Raw genomic sequence first — 26239 nt, 5'->3', positions numbered from 1 at the left:
CATGTGTTGCTTGTCCAAAATTCTTGTACCTAATTACAATTACATCAATGTTTTGCGTGCACCAACATCTGCAGTGCAGAGGCTTGACCGAATTGGATAGTGTCGTAGACGCTCTTCATTAATTCCCCAGAACAGGGTTTCTTAACCATGGAACCCAAGATTTCCTCCAGAGGTTACCAGGGATTCCTTGAGCAGTTTCTGCCTCTCGGCTATGTTCCCACTGACACCATTGATCCTTTTTTAGATACCCTGTTTCCCCGAAAATAAGACTTGGCGTGATTGTCGGGGATGGCTGCAATATAAGCCCTACCCCCCAAATATGCCCTAGTTAAAGTCCTTGTAGGGCTTATTTTTGGGGAAAACAGGGTAGGGCTTATTTGAGGGGTAGGACTTATATTGCAGTCATCACCGACAATCATGCTAGGTCTTATTTTCGGGGAAACTGGGTATCTGTAGGAGGGAGGGCTTTCCAGTGACCACACGCGTAAGGTGCTTTCTTCCCACTGACCATCACAATAATCCATCACAAATTGTAGATATAGTCATTTTTAGCAGATGTTCCCTGAGTTGGAAAAGTATTTCAAGGGTTCCTCTCTGTTGAAAAGTTTGAGACAGGCTGCCCCAGAATATTAGTTTCATAACCCATAGCTAGCAACTGGCCAGGTTTTACTTTGCTGTTGGCTGGATAGGGAATTCCCACCTACCTAATCTGGAAAACCCCATTGTATTGTGATAATGAAATTGTTTTTCTCTTGTAGGTGAGGTCCTCTTGTCGTGTCTCTTTTTATGAGATTCTTTTGTGGTCTGTGGTTTTAGTTGGCTAATGACGATATAATGCTTAGGCATAAGCTTGCATTGTAGTGTAATTGTTTCAATTATTTCTATTGATTTTAAGATTTAATTTCAGCTAGCTATGGTATTTATGGGGAATTCTAGTCTATTCATATTTGATAAAAGTACCAAACCTACCAGGTTTTTGCAAATGAAGTTAAAAAAAAAGTGAATTAAATGGAAATGATGGGCCAGTAGTCTGTTAATCAACTTCTTTAAAAAGACCAAGCTGTCCAGAAAAAATGGCAGTTAAAGGGTTGAGATAAACCATTTAACACCGACGGGTGGGCTTACAATGATCAGCTTTTATTAATTCATATAAAACCTTTATCCCAAAAGGAAAAAATACAGATGCTGTGTAAATGCTTAAAAGATAGCTGGGGATAAGGTTTGAACCACTTTCCAGCCATTGTACTAATATAAACATCCTGGACGGCAAATGGTTATACCAGGAGCCATGATCCTGGTATTGTTTTTCACAGCCGGCGAGCTAGTAAAAAAAATTTAAAGCACCCCTGTGCTACGTGCAAATGCACACATATGTAAATGGTGATTGCATCACACGTGAGGTATCGCTGTGAATGTTGGCATGAGGGCAATAATTCTAGCACCATAGCTCACATGGACAAAAGTTTGTCTGGACGTGTTTGTTATGTATTTACTTGACACAACACCAGCTTCTATATTTTACCCAAAAAATAAATGGATATTCTATTGTTTGTGTGCACTAAAAAATAATTTTACAGGAGAGGCACAATGGCGATCTGCCTAAGTAAACAAGGCAGATCGCTGTTTTGATGGTAGAAGATGGAGATCTTGTGTTCCTGCTAAGCAGGAACATCGATCTCTGTCTTCACCCAATCAGAGCAACCCTCACACAGTAATAAAGCACCCCCTAGGGACACACTTATTAACCCTTTGGTCACCCCTGATGTTAACCCCTTCCCTGCCAGTGTCATTATTACAGGAATGGTGCATATTGGCACTGATCACTCTATTGGTGTTACTGGTCCCCCAAAAAAAGTGTCAAATGTCAGATGTGCTCTGCAATTTTGCAGACCCGCTAAAAATCGCTGATCGCCGCCATTACTAGTAATAAATAAAAATATCCCATCATTTGTAGACGCTATAACTGTTGTGCAAACCACTCAATGTACGCTTATTGGGATTTTTATTTTACCAAAAAATGTAGCACAATACATATTGGCCTAAATTGATGATGATAAAGAAAAATGGAATTTCTTTACTGAACTTTTTTTGTTTAAAGCACAAAAAATAACCGCAGAAGTGATTAAATACCACCGAAAAAGCTCTAGTTGTGTGAAAAAACAGACCTAATTTTTTATTTTTTGGTACAGCGTCCCATGACCACGATATTGTCAGTTAAAGCAATGCATTGCTGTATGGCAAAAAATGGCCTAGTCACTCCAATTGGTGTGTGTGAGAGGGGGCGGGGGGGGGGGGGGGTAGGGCCCCCCCCCCCCCCCCCCCCAACTTTCCATTTATTAAATCTTCTGCCCTTTTATTTTTATTTTGGATAGTAAAACTTCTTTTTTTTTTTTTTTTTTTTTTTTTGCCAGTAAATATCTCATACAGCCCACTTCCTGTTTCTTAACTGGTAAAAAGCCTAGGCTTATGACATCCTGCATCTCTCTCTAAAAGCGACCCACTAGCGGGCGAAAAGGGCTGCGAAAATGAGGCTTTACCGCTGATGCCCGGGCGCTGTGAGTGTGAAAGTGCCGTCTCACTATCGTGAGTTTGTCAGGAAGGGCGGGGAGATGAGTCATAAGACGGCCAATGAGAGCTGCAGAGTTGAAGGTGTGTGTCTGTGTAAATCCAGGAAGTGAACAGACAGCAGCTTCAACTGCCCACAGTTAAAATGGATGCAGCCAGACTCGGTGGAGGGAGATTTCTGCTGCATATTTGGCAAGTACAGAATCACAGTATATATAAAATATGCAAAGTGGTTGGAGGGAAGCTTCAGAATAGCAAAGATGTTTTATTACAAATTTATGTGAGCAGACTACAGTTCCTCTAACCGCTTAAGGACCAGCATCTGCGGCAGATTGCCTCTCCTGGGCGTGTCACCGTCATTGTACACTGGGCGCTTTTAGACCTTGGACCAATGCGCATGGCTGGCGGCCGTGATGCCCCCCCCAGCCACCCGGGGATCTCCACCATTCCTAGTAAAAAAAAAAAAGGGATAATAAACATAAATTAAATTAATTCCCTATTTTGTAGACGCTTTTGCGCGAACGAATCAATATACGCTTATTGCGATTTTTATATTTATTATTAATCCTCCTCCCTCCTCCCTCCATTGATGTTCTCTCCCCCCCCGCAAATAGAGCTTTCCTTTGGTGGTATTTGGCCATCTCTGCGGTTTTTATTTTTTGCTCTATAAACAAAAAAAGCGACAAACACAGAAGTTTTGCTATAATAACTATCTCAAAATAAAATTAAAATAAAAAATGTCTTCATCAGTTTAGGCCGATATGTATTCTACATATTTTTGGTGAAAAAAATCGCAATAAGCGTATATTGATTGGTTTATGCAAAAGTTATAGTGTCTGCAATTTTTTTGTTTTTGGCGGTGATCCGTGATTTTTTATTTTATTTTTTTATTTTTTTGTGACTGCGACATTGTGGCGGACAGATTTGACCCTTTTTTTTTTTTTATTTTTTTTTTTTTTGGGACCATTGATCTTTATACAGCAATCAGAGCTAAAAATAGCCACTGATTACTGTATCAATGTCATTGCCAGGGAAAGAGTTTAATACTAGGGGGGAATCAAGGGGTTAACTGTTTTCCCTAGGTGTGTTCTAATTGGGAGTGGGGGGGGGGGTGGGAGGCGGATGGGACTGACTAGGGGAGGAAACCGATCGGTGTTCCTACTTAGTAGGAGCAAACGATCTGTCTCCTCTCCCCTGAGAGAACCAGGATTTGTGCGTTTACACACATGGATCCTGGTTCTTGCGCTGTCACCAATGATTGCGATTGCTGGTGCCCGGCCTGCAAAAGCGTCTTAAAGAGCCCACATACAGCTACTACGGCTCGCGCAAGGGGGCCATCCTGCCGCAGTATAACTGCGGCGGCTGATCGGGAAAGAGTTAAGATAAAAAGCTTTCTGTGTGCAGCAGCTCTCTTAATACTTACCTGGGCCTCATCTCTGTCCAGTGATGATCACGAGTGTCTTTGCCATCCGAGATTCTTGCTCCTGATTGGCTGAGCCACAGCAGCGACGCCATTTGCTCCCGGTGCTGCCAATCAGTCAGTTAGCCAATCAGGAGAGAGGGGATGGGGCCTAGGGTGGGGCTTCTTGTCTGAATGGAGCTAGACTTGACTCAGGTGCCCCCAGAGCAAGTTGCTTGCTCTGGGGGCACTCGACAGGAGGGAGGGGCCAGGAGCGCAGAAAGCGCAGCCGAGAAGAGGAGGATCCTCTTCTATTGTCAAATGCCCCCTCAAATACTCGCACTCGCTCTCTCTCATCAAATACAGTGATGAGGGGGCGGTGCCAAGCTGCACTGTGCCTATAAGAACCAGCTTGGCATCCAGCCCACAAGTGTGCCACCCTATGGTGGCGCACTGAGAAGAGGAGGAGCATCGGCGGGGGACCTGAGAAGTGGAGGCTCTGGCCTGTTCTTTGCAAAATCATTACATGGAACAGATATGTATGATGTGTTTTATGGAAAAAAAATGCAAATGCCACAATGGCAGACATTTGAATACCGTATTTAAAAAAACAAAACCTTTTGAATCCAGTGTGTTTCACAAAAAAGGAAACTACCCCATTTTTATAATGGGCCTTTATAGTAAGGTGTACTTGGAAGGGCTCTGCACTGAGCAAAGAAAAGGAAAAAAAATCCACTCACAGTATGTTGTGTCTAATGGCTTCCGTTGTGATTCACTGCCGCTGCCCAAACACTGCACAGGATTGTTTAATTATTAACTTCTCAGCGGTGACCCATTGAATATTTGCTTGAAATATTCTCTGATCTGTTTGGACAATTATAGAAGATTTCTATATTTCGCCTTTTCATTATACTTTAACCCTTAGGGCTTGCTTGAATGCCCCTCAACCCCTCTAAAAGCAATCAGTGGTGAATCACATTCCAGAGGCATTTTGACAGGTGATGAGGCAATATGTTGCCTTCTCGCTGCCTTTTTTTAAACATGTAAAGGCTGCACCAGCATCGCATGTGGTTGTGGCACGGCCCCATAGACTTGCGCAGATCGTGTTCATTAATGATAATGCCTGCCGAATGCAACATGCTGGTTAACTTTTGCCACGGCCACGAAGAGCAGCAATATGGCTGTGGCATGTGTATAGCCCGAAGTCGCATGTACGCTACAGATTCTAAACTTGAGTTTAGGAGCTTTTGGCGTTTATTTATTAAACTCAACTTCATAAAAGCCTATGTGTCTATGTAGACATCGGCTTTTTACCAGCGTTTAGAAACTGCTGCACTTGGGTGAGGATCAACCACCCTCAACCTCCCCCTCCTGAACGTGAAAGAATCGCATTTGGGATAGGAACATCTTGACTGCCGGTCACAAAATGCGGTAAAATCACAGTGCACTTTTGCTGTGTTTTTGTATTTTCCGGTGGGCGACAGTCAACCTAGTCTGTGTGTACATGAGCCCTTCGTGGCTGCATGTTGGTGTTCATAAGGGTGGTCGGCAGTGGTGGTAAAACCCCAGCTCAACCAATACAAAGTTACCCTTGTATTTTTTTTTTTTCTAGCTTCAATACTCTAACAAGCTAACTATGAATGGATATGCAGATCAGGAATTCTCTATCCTGGCATCACTAGTTGTTAGTTTAATTTTGGAAGGTGTTGAAAGCAGAGAAAGCCAGGTAATGAACATTTTCAGAAGGTCAGCAGAGACGACCTAAATATTTGTGTAGTTGTGTTTTTTTTTTTTTTTTTTTTTTTTTTTTTTTTTTTATGATGGGTAGGGACAGGCCAGTGTGGCAGCTTCTAGACTGAAATTAGTGTCTTCGTAATGGAGCTCCCTGACTTTCTGGGCGTGCAGGTCATATAGAAGCCGACAAGGGTCATTAATAGTCTGGCATCTCTGGGTGCCAGGAATTGTCTCCTGATCTCAGGTTATTGTGTATCATTTTCATATTACTGTCCAGAATCCAGAGCAGCAGGATGCCATTATAGAAAAGAGTTCATAGTACAAGTTTAAAGTGATTGTAAAGTCTCAGTGTTTTATTTTTATAAAAAAAAAAAAAAAAATGTTATACTTTTCCTGGTCTGTTGCAGTGGATTTGCAAAGAGCAGCCCGGATCCTCCTTTTCTCAGGTTCCTCTTCGGCTTTTCTGGACCCTCCCTCCTGTCGAGTGCCCCCATAGCAAGCAGCTTGCTATGGGGGCAGCTGAGCCATAGCTCTGTGTATCCATTTAGAGATGGACCCCACTTTGGCACCGCCCCCCTCTCCTGATTGGCTAACTGACTTTGACAGCAGCGGGAGCCAATGGCACCACTGCTGTGTCTCAGCCAATCAGGAGGGAGAGTCCAGGATGGCTGAGGCACTCATGGACATCATTGGACAGAGAGGGGGCTTGGGTAAGTAATTGGGGGTGCTGGGGAGGCTGCTGCACATGGAAGGCTTTTTACCTAGAATGCATTAAGATAAAAAACCTTCTGCCTTTAGACCCCTTTCACACCACACCGCCCATAGCGTCAGCAGTAAAACGCTGCTATTTTTAGCAGCGTTTTACCGCCGGATTTGCGGCGCATTTCGGCCGCTAGCGGGCGCTTTTGCCCCCGCTAGCGGCCGAGAAAGGGTTAAAACCGCCAGCAATACGCCGCAATAGCGGCGTTTTGCCGGCAGTATTACAGCGCTGCCCCATTGATTTCAATGGGGAGCAGCGGTGGAGGAGCGGTAAACGCACCGCTCCTTCACCGCTCCAAAGAAGCTGCAGGCAGGACTTTTCCCTGACGTCCTGCCAGCGCACTGCTGCAGTGTGAAAGCCCTCGGGCTTTCACACTACAGACAATGGTGCAGCTTTTTTAGGGAGGATCGCAGGTGCTATTTCTAACGCTATAGCGCCTGCAAAACGCCCTGGTGTGAAATGGGTCTTACAATCCCTTTACCAATTGCAGAGAAATACCAGCGTATCCCAAAACAGGAACCTGGCTTGATCAGCAGCTTTTCAAATTCCGTATTTAGTGTCACTAAGGCTGCTTTCACACTGGGGCGGTATCAGGGGCGTAACTATAGGGGGTGCAGCAGTCACGACCGCAACCGGGCCCTGTGATGCAGGGGGCCCATGCAGCCCCCTCTACATATGGCCAGCAGCAGCATAGGCAGCTAGGGGTACCAGTGCAGCATGCACACGGTTGGCTGGAGGTGGAGGGTGACTAGCAGAGCTCCATGCTCGACTATCGCACTGGCTGCTCTTTAGTTGTGCATTCCCCGTGTGACCTGTGTCCTCGGCCAGCTCCTCAGCGTACCCCTCTCCTGCTCCATGCATTGCTGCTCAGTCCGATGTCTGTTCTCCCCAGCCAGAGTTTCTTTCTGGGAGATATGCTGATCGCCCATCCAGCACACTGGATGGAGCCCAGGCCAACATGGATGAGTGCGCGGCCTACAGCTTGGTCATGGTGAGTGAGAGGACCCCATCCCCCACACCCCATTACATACCCCCTCCATCTCCCCCTGGGGACAGGGACCCCCACCTCCCCTGGGGACAGGGACCCCTTCTCACCTGGGGGCAGTAACTTCATCTGCCCTGGAGAAAAGGACCTCATCTCTAGTGGGGACGGGGACCCCATCCTGCCTAGGGACAGTCCCCCAATGGGGCACCTAAAAATTAAAAAAAACTACTGATACCAGTGGTGGAACTACAGGGCTCACAAAGGTCATACCTGTGACCACGCCCTGGAGTTCTACCGCTGGACTCAGAGGGAAGGGCCCTGGCTGGGGTTCAGGGGGGGCCTTCATGGTTTCTTGCATCGGGGCCCTGAAGGTTCTAGTTACGCCACTGGGCGGTATTCAGGCGTTACAGCGCTAAAAATAGCACCTGTGTAGCGCCTGAAAAAAACCGGCCCCTTTCCCTCCAGTGTGAAAGCCGGAGGGCTTTCACACTGGAGCGATGCGCTGGCAGGACGGTGAAAAAAGTCCTGCTAGCCGCATCTTTGGAGTGGTGAAGGAGCGGTGTATTCACCGCTCCTATACCGCTCCTACCCATTGAGATCAATGGGACACCGCGGCAATACCGCCGGCAAAGCGCCGCTGCAGCGGTGCTTTGCGGGCGGGTTTAACCCTTTTTCGGCTGCTAGCGGGGGTTAAAACCACCCCGCTAGCGCCCGCAGACCGCCGCTAAAACGACAGTAAAGCGCCGCTAAAAATAGCCGACGCCGCTCCCGCCCCAGTGTGAAAGCAGCCTTAAGGTAACATTTGTTTATTTTATATTTTTGGATGATGTGGAGAGGGATTAGAATCCCTGTCAGTTTTTACTTCTTCAACCTCTCTATTAGTTCTGGTTACCGTTCTCATTGAAAGTAAGAAAAAAATAAAATAAAAACAAATTTTGGTTGACATCAGAACAGGTATAGAGGTGAAGTCTTACAGTGGGGACACTAGTTCTGACACCCTGGTGCGAGGGGGGAAAAATGGGTTTTGCGCCATTTTTGTGCAGATGCAATGCGATTTCAGCCATGCAAACTGTGGCTAAAATCGCACCGCACAGACATTGCATGTGATGTGCACAGGAATGGCATGTGAATCACATACGATGTCTGCAATCACACCAGTGTGAACCCAGCCTAAATGTCAATATTTTTTTTTTTTTTTTTTTTGACTAGAGGTGTTTTTTTTTTTTTTTTTTTTTTTATGCATACTAATCATGCAATAGTCATGTAAATGAACTGGATGTGGTGGAGAGTGCTGTCACAATGTGCGAGATGCTACTTTGTTTACACTCTTCCATGATCCTATGCATATTAGAACTAGAATATACTAAATGCAGCCACGTGACTTTTGGTGAAACCACAAACCTGTTTTTGGATGACCCATTAAGACTGCATTCATATCTATATGCATTTCAGGAACACAGGCAGAAATGCGTGTTTCTCCCCCGCGTTTCCTGAAACGTGCAGAATACAAGGCAGAATGCCCTTGCTTTATAATGGCACCCTAATCATGGGTAGCAGTCCTTCATTTTTGCATGACAAAATGCTTGAAAAACGCAAAAGGCGCTTAAGTTACTTTGGCGCTTTTGTGCAGCCTATTAAAGTGAATGGGCTGCTCTATGCTTTAGGATGACAAACGCACGAAGAATGCAGCAAAAGTGATGCCTTGCTCAGATGTGAATGCAGCCTAAAGTTGAAATAAAAAAAATTTCTCTACAGCTTTGTTGACTTGATTTACCTGTAATGACGTTGGGCAGACAGCTGGATCCTGTACAAATAATCTGGGTAGGGATACCCTGTCCTCTTTCTGTCACAGAACATCTGGTGCTGCAGGAGTTAATAGTTTGGGTCTTCTATGAAGGTGCAGTGAACACATTCCCAACCCCTCACTTTCATTGTGCTGTCACATCAGAGGTTTGTTACTCCCCCATGTGATAGAAGCAAAAATGAATGGAAACGCGCACACTGATCGCAGACATACAACATTGCTGCTTTGTAACCTGCCTGTCAGCAACCCTCCCTGCTCTGTGGCTGCATTCTACTTCCCTCCATGTCCCCTGTGTGCCCCCTGATCACTACTCACCCCCCCCCCAGTGAATTTCAAAGGGAACGCAGAGTAGGCCAAATTTTGGTTACACAACGGAATAATCGGTGACAGGTGGGCTGTGCACATCGAGGGGATCAGTAAATATATGCCTATTGTAATTAGCAATTGCTAACTAATTCTAAATAGACAGTCAGTGGTTAGTACTGATCCCTTCTGTGTCCATTCATGACAAAAGTAATGGTAAACATCAGTCATATGTTTTACCTTCCAGTTTTGAATGAACGGGTAAAAACCCTGTATAAAGAACTTCTTCTCCTTCATCAGTAAGTGCTGGGCTGTGGGGAGAGAGAGATTGAGGACTTTGGGGGTTATTTACGAAAGGCAAATCCACTTTGCACAACAAGTGCAAAGTGCACTTGGAAGTGCAGTCGCTGTAGATCCGAGGGGGGCATGCAAGGGAAATAGCATTTTTAGCTTGCACATGATTGGATGATAAAATCAGCAGAGCTTCCTCTCATTTCAGATCTATCCCTAAAGCCTCAAGATTGGACTTTGTACAAACTTTCCTGTGGATTTTTGTACAAAGGGCGTCGGCCGAGAACTTGTATTGCATACACACGGCAGGACTTTTTCAGCCAACTTTCGCCAAATCACGTGCTTTTCTGCTCTTTACCGCCACCTTTGGTCAACTTCTGTATTGTCTGATCTTTTACATTGGTTCTGAGCATGCGTTTTTGTACTTTGTACAAAGGTCCGATGGTTTTCTAGACACACGATCGGACTTTGCTCCATCGGACTTTTGTTGCCGGAAAGTTTGTCCGTACGCACAGCCACCAAAAGTCCCATTAAAACCGAAAGTTTGTCCGATGGAGCGTACATGCGGTCGGATGTTGCCTTTAAAACAGCTAATTTGCATGTTTGTTGTGAAAAAAAAAAAAAAAAAAAAAAAAAAGTCTGATCGTGTGTATGGGCCTTTAGATTTACTTCCAAGTGCACTTTGCACTTGTCGTGCAAAGTGGATTTGCCTTCCGCAAACAACCCCCTTTTTGTGTCCTCAATTTTTCTATTCTTATTTCATTTTTTATTTTTATTTTTTTAAATAACAGAACCTTAATCCTTAATCCTTCGGTCACAAAGCATCAAGAGGCAGCATATTTCTGTGGCTGGGAGTCGCATGTGTTTGCAGACAGGCTGACAGACGCCGTGGCTGTACAGATGTAACCACGCATCTGAGCAGCTCCATGTGTACAGGGATGGATGAACAGCCTGGAACGCAAACCATGTGTCCAGGGCTGCTCGTTTTTGTTCTTGTGTCATTTTTAGGGCTTGAAATGTTTTGTATCTATGTACGCAAAACGACTTCATCTTCAGAACTGGGTTAACCCTTGTGTTTGCACTAAAATTAACTTGTGTCTTTTTTTAAAAAATTGGAAAATATGGGTAAATATTTGCACTAATATTGTGTCCCAAAAATTGGCAAAATTTTGTTTTGGAGATTTCAAATAATCTTCAGGCCTAAAAGTGTTCACAAATGCATGGATGGCTCTGTCAGAAAAAGGGTTAAACAAGCTGCTAGCAAACAAGCAGTGCTGAAGCTTGCTAAAGCCTGCTAGCAGCTTGTTTAACCACTTGTCTACCAGGGCTAATTTTTTGCACACATGGGGGGAGGGGAATCGGCATATAATTTTTTTTTTGTCCTAGAAATTACTTTAAGCTTTCTGTTTGTCACAGTCCCAGGCCCCTTGGGGTGACAAGAGAGCCAGGAAACCACAGTGGGCAGTGCCATTAGTGGTGGGGGGGCTGCTTGGATCTGTTTTTGTTTGAAAAAACCCTTCTCTAGCTGTGTTTAAAGAAAAATAAAAATAAAAATCAATGGAAAGCTTACGGCGGCATAAGCTTGCTTTAACTTGTATACCATGCAATTATAAGCAAACATATGTTGGTAGACCAGGGGTAAAGTGACAGTCAGCAATACCATTTAAGATGTCAGTTTTTAACTTTTGCAAACTGGAACAGAATGAAAATGTAAAAGTATTTTTTTTTGTTTGTTTGTTTAAAAAAAATACAGTATCTCACAAGTACACACCTCCATATTTTTGTAAATATTTTATTCTATCTTTTCATGTGACAACACTGAAGAAATGACACTTTGCTACAATGTAAAGTAGTGAGTGTACAGCTTGTATAACAGTGTAAATTTTCTGCCCCCTCAAAATAACTCAACACACAGCCATTAATGTCTAAACCGCTGGCAACAAACGTGAGTACACCCCTAAGTGAAAATGTCCAAATTGGGCCAAAATGTCAATATTTTGTGTGGCCACCATTATTTTCTCACTTTTGTGAGATACTGTAAATGCTTCATAAGGCTTGGTTCCCACTGGGGCAGCTTCAGTCTTCTGACTTTGAAGCTGCCCCACACAGCACAACTTTAATAGACGTCAATGCAAGCTGCTCTGAAGTCACTCCCAAGTAGTGCAGGAACCTTTTCCAAGTCCAAGCAACTTGAGCCAACCCGTTTTTAGAATGGTTCCATTGCACTGAATGGAGTACGACTTGGAAGGTGACTAAGTTGCCCCAGTGTGGAATGACATTAAGCATTTTCTGTACACACCATGTTAGCCACATGCACTCAGAGCTTAAGGCCCCTTTCAACACGGCAAGCCCGCTTGGATCCACCTGTCTGTTTTTCAGACGGATCCGAGTGGGCCATCCATTGATTCCTATGGGGAGATGGATGTCAGTGGAGATGTGTCCACTGACACCCGTGTGCCATTCGATCTGCTAATATTGGACGTATGGCGATACGTTCACCATCTGTCGGATCGTATTAGATCTGATGAAAACGGACATGCTGTTCGTTTTTAGTCTGATCTCCACATAGGAATCAGCGGCGCTCTGACAAGCCCCTCCCTCCTCGCTCAGTAAGCAGAGATGGACCTGTCATCCACCGGCTCGGTGGCGAGATCTCCTGCTGAGCTGGCAGACTCCGCTGAGTGGATCTGCCTCGTGTGAATGAGGCCTAAGGCTGCATTCACACTGGAGCGTTCCAAAGTTGTGTGATTTTTATTTTATTTTTTTGCTGTGTTTTTTACCTGGATATTGCCACGATTTTGTTCAGGTCACCAATGTAACAGGTGGAAAAAAAAATGGCTGTAATCTGCCCCAAAGAAGCTCATGTTCTTTTTTGAGCTTAGGGCATTTTTGCTTCAAGTGACAAAACGCTCAGATGTGAACAGGTGCCATTGAAATTAATGGGATTTTTTTCTTGGGTGTTTTTTGGGGCGTTTTATGAGCTGAAAACGCTCAGGTGTGAATGCAGCTTAAAGGATAAGTTTGCCTTTCGTAACATTTTACGCTCTGAATATGGGCGTAACATGTTACAAACGGACCGGCCCCCGCACCTCCCTGATCCTCACTATGACAGCTAGTGGGGTTCTTCTCCCTCCCTGCTAGCTGTCACAATTTAAAAAAAAAAAAAAAAAAAAGCCGATAGGGGCTCCTCTCATCCAGCCGCGTCACTGATTGATTGACAGTTCTCTGTGCATGGAAAACTTCAAGGTACAACTGCCTATGAGGCTGTCGGCTTGAGGTTTTCAATGAACTTCCACAATGCTGCGGGCGCTGTGGTAGTTCCCTTAATTCTTCCTGTCAGATTGTATCTACTTACCCGACACAGGATGTACAGCAAGCAGCTACACTGGCAGATCTGCTGGAGACCTGCATGGCACCAGCCGATCGCTGGTGCAATGCTTTACAGCAGGGGACTCAAACTGGTGGCCCTCCATCTGTTGCAAAACTACATGTCACATGAGGCATTGCATAGCTGACAGTTACAAGCATGACTCTTACAGGCAGAGGCATGGTGGGACTTGTAGTTTTGCAACAGCTGGAGGGCTGCAGGTTGACAGCCCTGTTTCAGTAATGTTGCCAGTGCATAAAATTTCCCAATAACCTAACCTTTCCACTTTACACAACCGTTATCTGTTTCAGCCCTACCCATTGTAACAGTATTTATTTTGGTGGAAGCTTTCAGTGGTTAGTTAGTTTTGTTTATCGTTCATTCCAAATCAGGTTCTTTGGTGGTGACTAATCTGAAATCTATATATGGAACATGAAGCCATGCTTTTATTATTGGCGGGATGTCTAGAGGATTGGTTCTCTTTTAATACGTTTTGATATTAAGAGATGCACATAAATGTGCTAGTGTAGTTTATAGTCATATCTTATTGCAAAATTTTAAAAATACTAAATGTATATTACATGTGCGGGCAAACACATTTTAAAAATGTGTGCATGAAAAGGTCTAAAGTCAAATGTTTAGTTGTCTGGGGTTGTCATTGGATCTGAAAAAATATTAATAAGGTTCATGCTCGCTCTTCTGTTATTCTGTATGTGTGATATTTTTTTTTTATATATATATATATATATATATATATATGTGTGTGTGTGTTTGTATATATGCACTCTTGGTGAAAGAAACTGTAATGCTGCATAAACCTGAATAAATTGAATGGGACCTCAAACTGTCTGATTTTTAGATTGAGACCTCACAAAAATTGGATTTCCTAATAAAATCCTTTGAATTACTCGAACAATGAGTAAGGGTCCTTTCACACGGGGCGGATCAGTTCTGATCCGCCCCGTGGATGTCCGTTTGCTCAGCGGGGATCACTCCGCCGATCCCCGCTGAGCAGGGAGATGACAGCTCCATCTCTGCACACTGCGCAGGGACGGACCTGTCACAGCGCCGCTCTCCCCTATGGGAGATCGGATGACGACGGACCGCAGTGCCCGTCGTCATCCGATCCGATCCGCAGACGGATGGAAAAATAGCTTTTTCCTCCGTTACACTTTTTCGGATCGGAGCGGGTCGGATGTCAGCGGACATGTCACCGCTGACATCCGACGCTCCATAGACCTCTATGGAGCACCCGTTCAGGTCTGCCTGAAAAACTGACAGGCGGGCCTGAACGGGACGTCAGTGTGAAAGAGGCCTAAGACATCTGTTACTGCTCCAAGTTTGTATAAAAATCCTCCGCCTCTGGAACTCAGGGTGCTGACCAAAAAAAGGTGCCAGTCATGCTGCAGGAAGTCGTACATCAGTGCCAGGTATGGATATTTTTATATGGCTGTATTGGTCCAGTTTGGATCAATGTAACTATGTGTATATATACCATACCTGTGGGATCCCACTAACCACTGTAACACACACTGCTGTTACAGTGATCTTTTCTAGCTTCCCAGTGCAATCTAATCCATTAATGCTTTGTATACACTGAAAAAATTCCAAGCATTCCACAATGCAGCAGGGAAGCTGCAAGGTGAATGACCTGGAAGCTAGTGAAAATCCCTGTAGTAGTGGTGTCTACTACAGTTGATTCCGGCTTCTAGAGGGATCCCACAGTCATGGTACATGCATAGATAAACTGGTTCAGTCTAGATCTATATATATATATATTTATTTATTTATTTTCTCTTTAAAAGAGTAGTAGAGCTAAAGCTCGTTTGGCTGCACTTCTGTGGATCATAGGAGTGCAGTTTGTTCTGTACTCCTGTGACCTGTTTTCAGCTGAAAGCGGGCTGAAGACACAGAGCTGGTCCAGGCTCGGGCAAGATCGGCACAATGAAGTTGGGATCCGCCCACATGCCTGGACTAGCACCTGGCTCAGCCTCTCAGTGGGTCACTGAGAGTCTTAACCGGCCGCTGCAGCCCCCTCCAGGGGGCAGAGCAGAGAGCCGCTGACTCTGAGTCAGAAGCTCTCTGCTCAGGGAGCACTGAGACTTGAACGTGAGTTATGGTGTTTGATCACTCAGTTCTCAGTCTTAAGCCCCATACGCCCCATAGATTTTCTGCTGACTTTTTTTTTTTTTTTTTTTTCTTTTTTTCTTTCAGATTTACCAAAACCATATAATATGAGGTCAAGCCTTGGGAGTTTAAAAGTGTATGCAATCAGGCAGGCCCTTGCACTAATTGGTTTTGGTAAACCTGAAGACAAAAATCAGCAGAAAATCTCATGGTGTGTATGGGGCTTTAGAGGCGCCGGGAGACAGATGCAGCATCGGACTGATGCTTCATCCACCTAGGTAAGTTTGCTTCTAAAATAAAAAATAAAAAAAAGTCTGTACTTCTCTTTTTTAATAAAGTTGGCTGTGACCTAACTGTGTAACTTGGATGCATTGGATGTGTGCAACTTCCTAAATTCCTGCCAACTTAAAAGAGAAATATAGGGAATAAAAAAAGAAAAACCCACCCAGGTGGATGCTGCATCTGTCTCTAAGACTGAGTGATCAAAGACTGCTGACTGATCGGTTCTCAGTCTTCAGTGAGCAGAGAGCCACTGACAGTCACCGACTCATCGCTCTGCCCCCCTCCCTAACTAGGGAGGGGTGGAATCAGCTGGCTCAGGCTCTCAGCAGCTCGCTGAAAGGCTAAGCCAGCTGCTGGTCCAGGCATCTGGGTGGGTCCCAACATTAAAATCAGGATTTCTCCAGAGTGTGGACCAGTGAGTGACATCAGCTGTCGGCGGAATTTAGCCTGCTGTTACCTCAATACAGGTCACAAGAGTGCAGAACTAGGTGCACTCCTGTGGCCTACAGGAAAAGCGGGGCCAAAAGAGCTTTGACCCTTCGCCTACAGGAAAAGCGGGGCCAAAAGAGCTTTGACCCTTCTCCTACCCTACTAACCTCTACCGTCTCCTTTTAACCACTTCAGCCTCAGAAGGCCCTTTAATGATCAGGCCATTTTTTGCGATACAGCACTGCGTCGTTTTAACTGACAATTGCGCAGTCATGCGATGTTGTACCCAAACAAAAATGATTTTATTTTTTTTATTTTTTTTTATTGATATTTTTTATTTATTTTTTCCTTCCCTCAAATAGAGCTTTCTTTTGGTGGTATTTGATCACCTCCTGCATTTTTTTTTTTTTTTTTTTTTGTAGTATTAATAAAAAAAATCTGACAATCTTGAAAACCGTATTATTATTATTTTTTTTTTCTACTATAATGCATATCCAAAAAAAAATAAAAAAATAAAAATGTATTTTTTTTCTGTGTCCCATTTCGAAGATGTCTCTTCACTTCCTGTCCCATAGCCAAACAGGAAGTAAGTAGAAATCCCTGTGTTTCATCACATATGGCAACCCATCACATTTGGCTACTCACTGGAGTGCGCATGCGCGATGTCGGATTCCCCGACCCGGCAGAATGTGTAACGGAGGTGACGTTCCGTTGCTGCCATCATCTTGCTACACCTTGTACTTCTCTACAGTAAGCATACACTGAGAAGGGGAAAGTGGACATCTTGTTGCACCCACCAGAGTTGTGCATTTTATACTTTATTTTTAAGAGTAAAGTGAGTTTCTATAGTGAAATGCAGTACTTAGAAGTCCGTCTGACTGGTTAGTTGAATTTTAAAAGCAGCGGCAAGCCTGCTCATCTCACAGGTTTGCTGATCTGACAGAGATTCGCTGCTTTTAACATTCAACATCTAACCAGTCAGATGGAGTTCTAAGTACTGTATTTCAATATATAAACTCAGTTTACTGGTAAAAATAAGTGTAAAATGGCAAACTCCAGTGGGTGTAACAAGATGTCTGCTTTCTCCCTTCTCAGTGTATTCTTACTGTAGAGCAGTACGGGGTGTAGCAAGATGGCGGCGACTAAAGGCCACTTCCGTTACACGTGCTGACGGTTGCTTAATCTGATGAATCATATGGGCAAGTTACGCATGAGCAGTGTGAAATTTCTCAGCGGAACGTCACTTCAGTAGCCAAATGTGATATGTCGCCGAATGTGAAGAAACGCCTGCAAACTAGGGGAATCCCCTCCTATTCCTTTTTTGGGGACAACCCAAACTTTGGACTTTATTTTACCTTGGCTTTCAGTGATCATGGTAAACAGGGCAAATAGAGGGTGGATCTCCCTAAGGCCTCTTAGACACATGTGTAACTTTTTCTGCGACTTTGGACATCAGTCGCATGACAAGTTGTACATCAGGACGTAGTCCCTGTACTACTTTGGTCAACTTTGTGAGTTGAGGTCCATAGACCTCAAGTTTACACAGGCATGCCCTGAAATTGCAGCAAAATCTTGCATCTTTCAAGGCGCGGCAGTGCGAAAGGGGCCTGATAAGGGAGAGGGGGGGCAAAGACGGTAATACCTCGCACAGGTTCTAATCCCTCTCCACTCTATTCAAAACTTAAAAAAATAAATAAAAAGAAACGCAACAATGGAGGAAGAACATGAGGAAAAGAATCTCATTTGGGCAAATAGTTTAGTTCGTTTTTTTTTTTTTTTTTTTTTTTTCCATTGTTTTCAACTACACAAATTAGAGCCCATTCACACAGGGGCAACAGGACTTGTAGGCGACTTGATCAGGCTACTTGGACACGACTTGACAGCGGCGACTTGGGACGACTTCAAAACGACTTGTGATGACTTCAAGCGCGACTTGGGACGACTTACAAGTCGCCCCAGGCCAGGCGACTTTTGCCGCGGCCAAGCAGAGAATGAGCTCAAGGGGAAACTCCACGGCAAATTTCTGAAAAAAATTTGGCGTGGGTTCCCCCTCCGAGAGCATACCAGGCCCTTAGGTCTGGTATGGATTCCAAGGGGAACCCCCTACGCCGAAAAAACGGCGTGGGGGTCCCCCCCAGATCCACACCAGACCCTTATCCGAGCACGCTACCCGGCCGGCTAGGAAAGGGGGTGGGGACGAGCGGGCGGCCCCCCCCTCCTGAGCCGTACCAGGCCGCGTGCCCTCAACATGGGGGGGTGCCTTGGGGGAGGGGGGCGTGCGGCCCCCCCACCCCAAAGCACCTTGTCCCCATGTTGATGAGGACAAGGGCCTCTTCCCGACAACCCTGGCCGTTGGTTGTCGGGGTCTGCGGGCGGGGGGCTTATCGGAATCCGGGAGCCCCCTTTAATAAGGGGGCCCCCGGATACCGGCCCCCCACCCTATGTGAATGAGTATGGGGTACAATGTACCCCTACCCATTCACCTGTGAAATAAAGTACAATAAAACACACAACACAGAGAAAAAGTATTTTATTGCACAGCCGGGGGTCTTCCGTCTTCGGGGGTCTTCTCGCCGGACTCCTCCGCTATGTGTGTGTAGCTCTTTTGCCAGCGGAGGAGTCCGGCTTTCTTCCTCCCCGCCGCCGGCCTCTTCTCCCGACTTCGGGGGTCTTGTCCCCCTCTTCGGTTCTTCTGCCGGGCCACCGCGCCTGGTCCGGTGGCCCGGTCTTCTGTCGCCGTCTTCCGTTCTTCTGTCGCCGCCTTCGGTTCTTCTGCCGGGCCACCGCGCCTTCTTATAGCTCTTTTACAGGCGGTGGCCCGGTCTTCCGTCGCCGTCGCCGCCGCCTTCCGTTCTTCTCCTTCTTCTTCTCCTGGAGATGTTGACTCGACGAGCTCTCCGGCCACAATGCCAGGGACGCGCTCCGCTGCCTCTTATATAGGGACAATGGGGCGGTGTCACATGGGTTGATGTCACATGGGTTGGTCACATGGGTTGATGTCACATGGTAAGGGGGCGGGGTCACCATGTGACATCAACCCATGTGACCAACCCATGTGACATCAACCCATGTGACACCGCCCCATTGTCCCTATATAAGAGGCAGCGGAGCGCGTCCCTGGCATTGTGGCCGGAGAGCTCGTCGAGTCAACATCTCCTGGAGAAGAAGAAGGAGAAGAACGGAAGGCGGCGGCGGCGGCGGCGACGGAAGACCGGGCCACCGCCTGTAAAAGAGCTATAAGAAGGCGCGGTGGCCCGGCAGAAGAACCGAAGGCGGCGACAGAAGAACGGAAGACGGCGACAGAAGACCGGGCCACCGGACCAGGCGCGGTGGCCCGGCAGAAGAACCGAAGAGGGGGACAAGACCCCCGAAGTCGGGAGAAGAGGCCGGCGGCGGGGAGGAAGAAAGCCGGACTCCTCCGCTGGCAAAAGAGCTACACACACATAGCGGAGGAGTCCGGCGAGAAGACCCCCGAAGACGGAAGACCCCCGGCTGTGCAATAAAATACTTTTTCTCTGTGTTGTGTGTTTTATTGTACTTTATTTCACAGGTGAATGGGTAGGGGTACATTGTACCCCATACTCATTCACATAGGGTGGGGGGCCGGTATCCGGGGGCCCCCTTATTAAAGGGGGCTCCCGGATTCCGATAAGCCCCCCGCCCGCAGACCCCGACAACCAACGGCCAGGGTTGTCGGGAAGAGGCCCTTGTCCTCATCAACATGGGGACAAGGTGCTTTGGGGTGGGGGGGCCGCACGCCCCCCCTCCCCCAAGGCACCCCCCCATGTTGAGGGCACGCGGCCTGGTACGGCTCAGGAGGGGGGGGGCCGCCCGCTCGTCCCCACCCCCTTTCCTGGCCGGCCGGGTAGCGTGCTCGGATAAGGGTCTGGTGTGGATCTGGGGGGGACCCCCACGCCGTTTTTTCGGCGTAGGGGGTTCCCCTTGGAATCCATACCAGACCTAAGGGCCTGGTATGCTCTCGGAGGGGGAACCCACGCCAAATTTTTTTCAGAAATTTGCCGTGGAGTTCCCTCTTGAGAGCTGATAATTCTGTCAAAGTCGCCTCCGTATAGACAGAGATCCGACTTGGAGGCGACCTCCATTGAAATCAATGGGTACCGGTCGCCTACAAGTCGGATAGAAGTAGTACAGGAACCTTTTTTGAAGTCGGAGCGACTTCAGTAGTGTGCATTAACACGGCTCTCATTCACTTACATTGATTTTTAAATGTTGTCCGACCTGAGGCGACCTGAGGCGACTAGGGGCGACCTGAAGTCGGATCAGGAGTTGCCCCTGTGTGAATGGGCTCTTAAACTGAATTGAATTTATAGTTTGACACATTAAATAATTGGCAAAGCCTTGAAGTATAACCAACTTAAGGCTAAACTTTTATTCAAAACTAAAAAAAATAAAAATAAAAAGTTTATCCTTTTTAAGTTTGTTATACTTCAAGGCTTTGCCAATTATTTAATGTGTCAAACTATAATCTAATTCAGTTTAATTTGTAGTTGAAAACAATGGAGAAAAAAATAAAAACTAACTAAACTATTTGCCCAAATGAGATTCTTTCTCATGTTCTTCCCCCATTGTTTTTTTTTTTTTTTTTTTCAGATGGTCCTCATTTAATGTCTATAATTATCTGCCTTTTTTATTTTATTTTTTCTTGGTAGCATTCATTATTTAGTCCATGTTGCCTGTGATGAAGTATGTTCTGAAGTACAAATTAATTGGAAAAGCTCCGTGTGGGCAGATGGCAGTGGTTCTGTTTTGTGGTTAGGCAAGGGTCATCGCAGTACACATACGTTACATTGCATCTACTCTTTGGATAAGTTAGGAAAGAATATCACTAGTACTATCGTTTCTACATGTGAAGAGTGGCGGAGCCTCCGAAAAAAACACTAGCCCCTCAATCCCTCTCTGTTTTGCTATTTGCAGGATGGGCTGGATGCTACAATTGTGCAACCGCTGCAGGCCTTTCAAACTCTGCACATGTGCAGTGCACTGTCTCCTCTAGCTGAGCTCTGCCGCTCCAGCTAGAGAAGGTGAACGTATATTGTGCATACAAATAGTTTGAACAGTCTGAAATGACCGCTAGGGAGTGCACAATTCTTGCATCCTGCAAATGCCAGGACCAGAGTGGTTTTCAAGATAGCGGCTTTTTGTGGAGAGGCTGCTCCCACAGCTGGATGTGTAATTGAAGTGGGCGCAGCATTTAACAAGGAGTAGAGCCGGTACTATTTAGGGGATTGGGAATTGCATTGGGGGCTTTTCAGAAAATATTGGAAAAAAGGGGCATTTACATATTATTTTTTAAAGCTAAACTCCAGAGAAAATTTTTTATTTTTTTTGCCTCCCATGAACTACCTCTATTGATGACTCTTTCATGTGTGGTTGCTGTTACTTTTGAAAAAAAAAAAAGCTGTTACTTTTAAGCCTGTACAGTGTCAAACATCTGAGCTGAGAATTAAAGCTCCATTATAGTACAGCTCTGACAGCAGGTTGTTTGCTTTCCATCTTGTCCATTAAAAAAAAAGAAAAAGTCTTGCATTAATTTCACAGAATACAAGGCATTCTGTGATTAAACAAAAGGTGATTGTGATGTTTATTCATACCACCTCTATTTGCATCCTTCTTTTTTATAGTGTCTAATCTATAGGGGCTCATGCACACAGGACATGCTTTTTTAGCATGTTTCAATAGCGTTTATGCGCATTTTTTTTTGTTTTTTTTTCTTTTTATTTTACAGTAGCACTGCCTTATATCCAAATGCGGCTAAAAGCTTGTTACAGCGTTAAGCGGCTTTAAGCTGTGTTTTAAGTTTTTACAGCCTCTGCTCCTAAACGCTTTTGCCTCCAACTTTTGTGTACATGGACACATAGGCTAACATGGAGGAGACTACAGAGGAAAAAAAAGCCAGATGCCCCTAAAAGCCTCGGCAAAAATGCCCTGTGTGCATGAACCCTAAATCCCAACGAATGATCCAAAGAGAGACATTTGCAAGAGCAAGCAGATAGAATTGAACGTGGCATCAAACTTTAGATATGCACTGGAATAATTTAAAGTGGTTGTAAAGGCAGAAGGTGTGTGTGTGTGTGTTTGTTTTTTCCATCTTAATGCATTAAGATGAAAAGCCTTCTGTGTGCAGCAGCCCACCTTAACATTTGCCTGAGCCCCATCTCTGTCCAGCGATTTTTTTTTTTTTTTTTCCATGAGTGTCTCAGCCATCTGGTTCTCCCTCCTGATTGGCTGCCACTGCTGTCAATCAAAGTCAGCTAGACGATCATGGGAGGGGGCGAGTATGAGGCTCTGTGTATGACTGGACACAGGGAGCTGTGACTCGGCTCCGGTGTCCCCATAGCAAGCTGCTTGCTGTGGGGCCACTGAACAGGAGGAAGGGACCCAAGAAGAGGAGGATCCGGGCTGCTCTGTGAAAATTAGCTGTACAGAGCAGGTAAGTATAATATGTTATTTTATAAGGGGGGGAAAAAATAAATAGTCTTTACAATCCCTTTTTAATATGTGCTCACTAAAATGATAACCATACTTTTGCTTTAGATAGTTTAACCATCTGCTTCTTCAAATAATCTCAGCTATCTGAAATATTCAGTGGCTAGTTTTCATAAAGCGGAACTAAATCTTCCTTTTTCAGCCAAGGAAGCTGCCATCTTAGTATCGGTTTGATCTGCAACTGTCATGGTGCTGCACATGTGATCAGTTATGTCACCAACTGTTTGGTTTGACCGTTTGGTTGAATGCACAACCAATGTGACAGTTGGCATTCCAGGAATATAACTTTTTTGAAATCATTAAATCAATTAATTTTAGTTCTACTTTAAATCAACTTTGAGGTTTATTTTTCAGATGTCCAGTTACCAGTAACCATGGTTTAATTTTATAAAGTTCCTATGTCATGAAGTATTATCCACAAACACAGTGGGATTCATCTATTAACCACTATATAAGGAGCCACCTTCATGACCAGGCCATTTCTTGCTATTCAGCACTGCTACTTTAACTGGCAGTTGCGCAGTAATGCAACACTGTATACAAACAAAATTTGATATTGTTCTTTTCCCCACAAATAGAGCTTTCTTTTTTTCTTTTCATTCCAAAAGCTTCTAAACTCCACTGCCTACAAAATGACTATGAACAACCCTGTGTGCATGTACTGTTAAGATGACATAGAAGAGAGTTCAGGGGCAGCTGAAAAAAACACCCAACTGCTCCTAAATGTCTGTTTACCAGCAGCAGTGTACATGAGGCCTAATACAGTGATTAGGGCCAATAATATACACTTACTGTACTAATGACACAGGCTAGGAAGGAGTTACCTTTTAGGGGAAATAAAGTGGTTAATTGTGTGCCTAACAATGTTTAGTGTGTGCTGTTTTTACTAAGCAGTGCAGCAAAAAACCTGCACATCGTTGCGGTCTGTAGCGAGCCCTGTGTTGTTTACACAGGGCTCTCTTCTGTCATTCACTTAGCCGATCAGTGGGTGTCGGGCATAAATCATTGAACTTTCTAAGCAAACAATCAATTTACTGTTCTTCAGACTTGGGGGGGGGGGGGGGGGGGGCTGGCCTAAGGGCACTGGGAGTAGAAAATGTTCTGGGCTCACTGGGAGTAAAGCGTGCCCCATTTTTGGTATTCAGGGGTGAATAAGTGTCCCATCATTGGTATCAGTGGCAGGAATAATGCACCATTGTTGGTGTCAGTGGGAGAAATGATGCAGAATTGTTTGTGTCAGTAGAAGAAATATTGTCCCAAGGGCCAGATAAAGGCCAGCAAAGGGCTGCCACTTGGAGATCACTGTATTAAAAGAACTGAGGCTGTTCACTCAATGAACTGTTCATTTTTTGCCAGGCTCAGCTTACCTTTTTTTTACTGGATTGTCAAAAGTCCTGCAAGCAGCTCCTTTGCAGCGCTGCAAATAAGCTGCTTGCAGGACTTTTTTTTTTTTTGACGCCCTGCCAGCGCAGAGCCTCAGTGTGAAAGCCGGGCATTCACATTGGGATTGCAGATGAGGTTTCTTTCAGGCACGACTGAAAAAACGCCCCAGTGTGAAAGGGGTCTTAATGTTATCAGGGCACTAGCTTCCTGTTTCTTGCAGCCCCTTAATAACGTGCATGTGTCACAGCACATCATCAGAGGGTCGGCAGCAAAAGCCTGGAAGAGAGCCAGCACACTGATGACGCGTGCACTGTAGATTGCCCTGAAGCCTCCTGGGGTGCGTGATGTGGTATCCCAGGGAGGCTATGGGCAGTTGCTTAATGTTCTCCTGTTCTAGTTGAAAAAGCTGAAAGTGGGGGGCCAGATCCTGAAAAGAAGGGGTTTCTAAATGCAAAAAACACATTTAATGTCCCATTGTGTACCAGGAGGTGGGAGGAGGAAGAAAATGATGAAAAGAGACTGAAGAGGGAGAAAGTCCACTTCAGGTGAACCTGTGTTCATATGCAAGAAACTGATTTCTGCTAGCACGTGATTGGTTGACTCTAGTGATCTTTTGTGCAAAGCTCCACAAACATTCACTTTGAACAGCTGCTATTATATATATATTTATTTATTTTTTGGACTCCGCTTGGTCAGTGGGGATCGCTCCACCCTCCATTTGGATTTGGCAGACAGGATCGGCTAGCGGTGGATGCTAACAGACATGTCACACTGCTGACATCTGCCATTCCATAGAGGTGAATAGAGGGTCCAATCAGGTCCACCTGAAAAACTGACAGATCGAAGAGCCGCATGAATGGAGCCTTTAAGTTAATTCCTCAAATTATATTGACTTCTACATGGGCTAATTGCAGGCAATATTCAGATATTGTCAGATAGTAGCTGGTCTGTGTTGGGTTGCTATTTCTAATTCATGGTGATGGATAAATGCTTGGAATTTTATGGACAAGGGCCCTGTTTTGTAGTTTTTGTTTGTTTTTCCCAAGGGGAGGACAGTTCATTAACTGAATCTGCACAACCGTGAGCAAACGTTGTTTGTTCCTTTTTTCAACCCCTTCTGTGTAATGTTTTTTGCCTTTTTTAAGTTATTTTAATTGTTTTACAATTCTTAGAATGAACCCTCTGAGAGATTTGGCACTACTGAAAAAGGGAACTGTAAGGTTAGGAGGAAAGTTTAATGTAATCTGTATTTCAGTTCCTGTTACAAATGTCATCTGGGTTGGGAAGAATGCAGTAGTGCTTACCAATATAGGTAATGTAGAACTAAAATATAGCCTCGGATGTGACTATTTTTGCATTCATGCTAATTATCCCAAAATTACATATCATGTGAATCACTAGTTTGACATTTGGCTATTTGTATCTAAAAGGAGTTGTAAAGGCATAAGGTTTTTTTATCTTAATGCATTCTATGTATTAACACGGGAGTCCGCCGTTTTTTTTAAAGCCAGCAGCTACAAATACTGCAGCTGCTGACTTTTAAAATAGTGACACTTACCCGCCCAGCGCGCCCGCGATGTTGGCACCCGAAGCCGATCTCTCGCTCGTCTCTCGGGTGCTGCCGCCGCCATCTTGGGTATGGGAATCAGGAAGTGAAGCCTTTCGGCTTAATTTCCCAGTTCCCTACTGTGCATGCGCGAGACGTGCTGCGCAATAAGGATGGTCCCCGCTGTCTCTGGGATCCAACAGGCAGCTACTATACAGGTACCTGCACCCCCCTCCCCCCTGAAAGGTGCCAATTGTGCCGGAGGGGGGGAGGATTCCAATGAGAGGAAGGTCCACTTTAGGGTGGACCTCTGCTTTAAGATAAGAAAAAACTTCTGTGTGTAGCAGCCAATATTATTAAATAAAGCATATAGACGACGCTTTACATCACAAAGGCAAGCGATCTGTGTCCTCCTTCAAATGAGGTCTAAGCGTTTCGCAAATATACCACTTCTTCAGGACCCACAAAAGGTTTTTGTACATTCAGAGAGCTTGTTCACAATCAAAAAAACAAATCTATAGAAAAAGGAATAGAGAAAGCAATTAACAAAATAAACTATTGCATTGACATTCCATAAGTACAGGACTGGTCACATTTTACGTGAGATGCACAGAATTGATACTTGATAAAGACAATTGTGACTAATGCACCAATGCAACATTTTGGATTCAGGGATTACATGTTTTGCAAACCTTCATTTTGTCAGCTTGGCTTGATTCGGGTATGAATGTCTGATATCTTGCGAGTGCCTGAAGAT

General features: G+C 45.0%; 1 protein-coding gene and 1 long non-coding RNA gene across 3 annotated transcripts in view; one reads left to right on the top strand and one right to left on the bottom strand.

Moving 5' to 3' along the window:
- The window catches only part of CCDC50 (coiled-coil domain containing 50), a 109229-nt gene that overhangs the window by 15751 nt on the left and 67239 nt on the right, over nt 1–26239 (top strand). The window lies entirely within an intron of this gene.
- LOC143990170 (uncharacterized) lies at nt 2811–9376 on the bottom strand. Its single transcript, XR_013277193.1, has 2 exons — nt 9218–9376; nt 2811–3014 (listed from the first exon to the last, which is right to left on the bottom strand). It is a non-coding gene; the product is annotated as an uncharacterized LOC143990170 (long non-coding RNA).

This window comes from Lithobates pipiens, unplaced genomic scaffold, assembly GCF_037356315.1.
Source record: "Lithobates pipiens isolate NorthernLeopardFrog02 unplaced genomic scaffold, aLitPip1_a1.2 Scaffold_18, whole genome shotgun sequence".
Lineage (NCBI taxonomy): Eukaryota > Metazoa > Chordata > Amphibia > Anura > Ranidae > Lithobates > Lithobates pipiens.
The sequence above is the reverse complement of the archived record's forward strand: the minus strand, read 5'-3'. Positions and strand labels throughout refer to the sequence as shown.